Source organism: Neomonachus schauinslandi, chromosome 2 (assembly GCF_002201575.2).
Source record: "Neomonachus schauinslandi chromosome 2, ASM220157v2, whole genome shotgun sequence".
NCBI lineage: Eukaryota > Metazoa > Chordata > Mammalia > Carnivora > Phocidae > Neomonachus > Neomonachus schauinslandi.
Window position 1 is genome coordinate 20376022 of NC_058404.1, and position 6403 is coordinate 20382424.

Genomic DNA, 6403 nt, shown 5'->3' on the forward strand with positions numbered 1-6403 from the left:
ATATTATTTAATAAATTTTGATTATCTTTGAAAATCAAGTTAAAGACTTTCTAATACAGATAATAAAAATAATTTCAGAATGCTGAAAAGCCAGTCAACAAATGCTGAGTTCCTAATATTTGCCAGGCACAGTGCTAGGCAATCAGTGTAAGCTATAAGCAAGATGACCAGAATCCCTGCTCACATAAAGTGCATGGTCTTCCTGTTGAATTTTCAGATTTTTTAAATGTATAAAAAAATTAAACCACATGCAGTTTCTTTTATTTTCATGTAACTGAGATTCAAAACTGCTTAATATTTGAGAATGTTTTCTTGTTACTTCCTCACATTTAGTGTATTGTGCCTTATAAGATCAATACCTAGAATATAAAAGAATACTTCTTCACCAGAGATGTGTAGTGAGCCATTCTAAATGTGACAGAATATCCCTGAAAATAAGCAGAGTTGACACAAACAACTGTCCTTAACCCCTCTGATCAGAAATACAGGTCTGATAAAAAGAGGTGATAGAGGGACGCCTGGGTGGCTCAGTCGGTTGGGCGGCTGCCTTCGGCTCCAGTCATGATTCCAGGCTCCTTGCTCGGCAGGGAGCCTGCTTCTCCCTCTGCCTGCCCCTCCCCGTGCTTGTACTCTCACTCTCTCTAGCAAATAAATAAATGAAATCTTTAAACAAAAATAAATAAATAAAAATAAAAAAATAAAAAAAAAAAAGAGGTGATAGATGGTACAATCTCCAGAAAGAAGGTACACATCTAGGACAGCCTTGTTAAAAATATAGACTTAGAAGTACTGTGATGTACTTTATGAGGCCAGCTCCAAAATAGAAATTTTAGGCATGGCGCAGATATATAACATAGCTAACTATAATCACATAGCTACCAGGTCTTTGGGTTTTACAAGTGATGGTATTAAAAGAAAAAAATACATAGTCTTCCAAAGACCATTGGAAAAAGGACATTGTCTGGAAGGTAAGATGCCTCAGAGGCTCCTCAAAGTTTACCAGCTTTTAGCACTAGAGTTAACTCAAAGCAACAAGCCTTCACCTGAGTTTATCAGTAATGAGCACGCTGCATCAGGATATCAAAATGCAGTGATCTGGGTTACCATAGTTAGCCTAGAAGAGAAAATAGGGAGTCTGAGAACTAAGAGATAGACTTTGATTTTTATTCCACATTAACAACATTCAATCATTTATTTAGAAAATATTTAAGCCCTTAGGATGGGCCATGCACTGTGCTGGGCACTGGGAATGCAACCCCTAACAAAACAATGTGCTCAAGATCTCTGCCCTGCTCTGTGCACCAACAATTACGGTAAGGGCTGGGATAGAGAAGTGTGAAAAATTGTAACTTGATAGATCCAATCAGTTAATCAGAAAAACAGCTCTACAGTATGGAGCCTGACTTAAACACCAGCGCAGTGGGCAATTGCTAGGTTTATCCATTCCTTGCTCACATATTACCGAGAGCTTACTAGATAACACACCCTAGATGGTATGATCTGAGGGGCAGCCTGAAACCAGTTAGCTTATAAATCCCAGGCCTAACCCCAGTGCATGAAGGTGTCTGGCTATTATTTCCCAACATTTGGCCTCCATTAGCCACCTCCAGCCACACACACCAGCACTCACATACCCAGCCACCTGCAAATCAGGAAAATACTGTTCTCACTCCGTCCCCCTAAACCAATTTAAAACCTTATACATTTGTCTCCAGCATCAGCCTCAATCAAATTGCTAAATAGGCAACATGGATTGTACTTTCTCATATTTTCCTTCATCTGCTAGCCTGCCCAGACTCTGCCCCACTCTCCGGCTCCCAAGCTGGCTGCCCAGGCCCGGCGTGTCTACATTCCCTGTGTTCATCCATTTTTTTAACCGCTTTCCTTCTTTTCCCTTCCTCCTTTCATTCCTTCAGAAACCTGCCCAAGATAATAGCTAGTTAATTTAGATGAAATTAAAGAATTATGCTTGACTTCTCCAGGTCATATATTTGCATTCTCAGCAAGCAAACCTCCTCCACTGTTCCACAGGTATTGCCTGTTTTAGCACACTACAGACAGTAAGAGTTTCCTTTGGGGGTGCCTGGGTGAATCAGTTGAGAATCCAACTCTTGGTTTTGGCTCAGGTCATGATCTCAGGGTCATGAGATCAAGCCCCACTTTGGGCTCCATCCTCAATGCGGAGTCTGCTTGAGATTCTCTCTCCCTCTTCCTCCCCCTCTACCCCTCTCCTCATGCTCAGGCATGCTCTCTCTCTCTCTCTCTCTAAAATAAATAAATAAATAAAATCTTTTTAAAAAAGTGTCCTTTGAGGGCTAGAAGAGAAAGTAAGTTGGAACAGAGGCAGTTAGGTTAGCAGTTAAGGGGACCCATTCTAGAAGCAAGTGATTGGCGTCAGAATCTCTTCTCCAGTGCTCACTAAATTTGCCTGTTTAACCTCTCTGTGTTTAGTTTCTCCTCTGCCAAGTGAGAACCGCAACACCTAACTCAGAAGGTTATTATAAATATTTAGTGAGTAAGTCAAAGACAAACACCATATGATTTTACTTATATGTGGAATCTAAAAAACAGAACAAACAAACAAAAAGCAGAATCAGAGCTATAAATACTGAGAACAAGCTGATGATGGAGGGAAGAGAAGTGGGAAGAAGGGCAAAATGACTGAAGGGGAGTGTGAGATACAGGCTTCCAGTTATGAAATGAATAAAGCACAGAGATCAAAGGTAGAGCCTAGGGAATATAGTCACTAGTATTGTAATAGCACTGCATGGTGACAGATGGTCACCACACTTGTGGGGAGCATAGCATAACACATAGAGGTGTGTTGAACCACTATGTCGTACCCCTGAAACAATGTAACATTGTGTCAACTATATCCAAATGTAAATAAGTACGTATATAAATAAATGTGAGAGGGTACATGTAAGACACTGAAAACAATGCATGATACAGAGTAAGAATGCAATAAATGCCAGATATTCTGTTACCATTGGCAGGATGCACCATATAATTTGTGGCACCCTGTTCAAAAATTAAGAATTTCAAGACATCGACAGCAAAGCTTTAAATCAAGTGCAAGATCCTTCTAAGCATAGAATGCTGTGCAAGTGTATAAGTTACACACCCACTAAGTCAGCCCTATCAGGTCTAGGGCAAAACCATATTGCTGACCCTTAGATCTAGGAACTTTTGTAGGTGAACATTTAGAAAAAGCCCTAGAAATCCAAATTTCTTTGCCCTTAGGGGAGGGGATGATGGAGAGAAAAATCGCTAGCACTTATCAAAAATAGAAATAAAATAGCCTAATGCTAAAAAAAAAAAAAAAAAAAATCTCCAAGTAAGTTTTGCAATTGGCAATCACTTGAACAACTCTGTGATGAAAGATCTGGGATAAAGAAAATTTCTTCCGGTATTTCATGAAAGCTGTTCTTCAATGGTAAAATCTTACCATAAATCCATGTTGGTCATATACTATAAACTGCTGCAAACAAAAGCTTTTGCTAAATAAAAGGAACACTAGAACAACAAAGTATGTTTTAAGAAGTTTGAATTTTTCCTGAGAGTTTAAAAAACTGCAGCTCTTTAAATTCATTTATTTCTAAAGCCATATCCTTTACTGTTTAATTTTGTGGTTTAAATTGCCTGTCAAACCATAAGAAAATAGAGCCCAGATCCAGAGCTGAATAAACCAGTTTTACTTTCACATGCAATTATAGTTTTTTTAATCTTTTTCACCAGCTCATTTCCAACATCTTTTTATTTTATCACTTGTAATCAAATTCTCCACAATTTACTATACAAGTGTTATCAAATGCCTTCCATTTATTTTAAAGATCTAAATTCTGATGAAGTAAGACTACACGATCACTGCTGTAAATCACGATATGACAGTATCTATCTGGAGGCTGAATCATCCTAACTAGTCCACTTTGTTGACTATCAGATTGCAAAATCATCATAAATCATATTCCTTTCTCCTTTTTTCTTCCACTTCACATCTTAGGGAAAACATATTCATTTTCCAAACTCATCATTTCTAGCAGTGTTCATTTTCAACCTTAATTTCCTGGCCAACCCTATTCATTTAGATGTCTTTTTTAGAGGTGGTATTCGTCTGAATACACTACAGCCAGAAATTTTTTTAGAGCTCTTCTCATCTGCTATATAACCTCTGACAAAAGGTTAATATATCCTTATATATTCTTTGTTCCAAATCTCTTCCTATTCCATGAGCTTAAAATCATATTAAGGTAAGTTTAGATCACTGGAACTATGACTCTGTGCTATGCCCCTTAGCTCTGTCCTATTTTGGTTGATGATGATGGTGTTATATTAATTTTCAGTCCCCAGAAATAAAAGTGGCATACTTAAAATTAAAAAAAAAAAGAAAATGAAGGCAAAATATATAACTTTTTTAAACAAATAAAAACAGAATTTATTATCACTGGACCAAAATAAATAAATATATAAATAAGTAAATATTGTCAATTATCATATGGTTTCACTTATTTGTGGAACATAAGGAATAGCATGGAGGACATTAGGAGAAGGAAGGGAAAAATGAAGGGGGGGTGAAATCGGAGGGGAAGACAAACCATGAGAGACTATGGACTCCGAGAAACAAACTGAGGGTTTTAGAGCGGGGAGGCGTGAGCCCAGTGATGGGTATTAAGGAGGGCACTTACTGCATGGAGCACTGGGTGTTATACAAAAACAATGAATCATGGAATGCTACATCAAAAACTAATGATGTACTGTATGGTTACTAACATAATAAAATTAAATTAAATTTTTTTAAAAAGGGGGAGAAACCAGGGATAAGAAGAGGAAAGGCAGAGGAAAGACCAGTCCATATAACCATATTTCATCTGATCCTGGACCAGAGGTGAGCGATTTTTGTTCTGAGCTCTCTAGTGGCCAAGGCAAAGAGAGAAACCTGGTCAGTTACAGGATTAGTGGTGTCCCTAAAAGGAAAACAGGCCTGTTGTTCACAAGTGATGCATTTGTTTTAAAACTCTTAGCTTCTACAAAAATGTCCCCAGCTGCTATTAACTACTACTACTACATGATGGTTTGCATCATCATCATCATCATCGCCATCACCAACTAACATGGTGTTTTTCAAAGTAAATGTGAACTCAAGTTCATGGCCATGGTCAGAAAATTTTTAATAAAATAGTATAAAATAGGGCACCTGGGTGGCTCAGTTGGTTAAGTGACTGCCTTCAGCTCAGGTCATGATCCTGGAGTCCCAGGATTGAGTCCCGCATCGGGCTCCCTGCTCAGCAGGGAGTCTGCTTCTCCCTCTGACCCTCCCCCCTCTCATGCTCTCTCTCTCATTCTCTCTCTCAAATAAATAAATAAAATCTTTTAAAAAATAAAATAAATAAAATAAAATAAAATAGTATAAAATAAAGCATAACTGAACCAAAAAAATTTTAAATATGCCTTTTACAGTTTCCTAAAAACTACACTTTGAAAAATGCACTTCTGGAAAAAAATTATTTAAAATTTTTATTTTAAAACAAACTTTTAATACAATTAGTACAGATGACATGATACTTTATGTGGAAAACCCATAGGATTTCACCCCCAAATTACTACAATTAGTACGGAAACTTAATGTCCCATGGTTTGGGAAAATCCTTTGAGCAAGGTACTTTTATCAATAGACTATTTTGATTAATAATTGGAGGAACACACACACATTTAACTTCTTGGGTGATATTGCCTTGGATGTTGAGAAGTAATAATTAGGAGATGGTTTTAAAACCTTCCACTGCAATGTCCTTCTTTTTTCCACATAATTTTGAATGGTAGTGTCAGAGACAGGACTCTGGGGTCCATTAGGAGAACTGAGCCCTGCCCATATTCATACATAATACCCATTACCCTCTTTCATGCAGTGGTATCACATCAGCTGTGAGATGATTTGTATCCTTGAATTCCAGGCCACACAGCTTCGCGCAGTGGCAGTATCGTAGCCAATGAGGTTTATCCGAGGTGCGATTATTGCTAATTGAATTCCAGGCCACAACTAACAGCAAAATGAATGGTTGCCCAGAGCTGGGCAGTAGGGAATGCGTGACTTGGAAGAACATTGGCCAAGTAAGGAACTGAGGAATGTTGACCCACTTTCCCAAATATACAACAGAAGAGAAAAGATAGTTTGGGGATTCAAGTGGTTATACGAACATCTCCCACCACAACTCTGGGCTCACTGTGAAAAGGGCCACATCTTAGTCACCCTTAACCCCTAGCAGGTCTGAGCACAGGCTACATCCCATAATGCAAGGTCCAGTTGACCAAAGTAGTCAAGTTGGAAAAAGAATTGCTTCCAGAGTTACCAGTAGCTATGAAATGGTGAAGCATTAAAAGTTTAAACAGTTGCAGCCATAGGGGT

At 38.2% G+C, this 6403-nt stretch overlaps 1 pseudogene; it reads left to right on the forward strand.

Moving 5' to 3' along the window:
• The first annotated feature begins 5958 nt into the window (after positions 1–5958).
• LOC123324107 lies at positions 5959–6071 on the forward strand (annotated as a pseudogene).
• Positions 6072–6403: the final 332 nt, after the last annotated feature.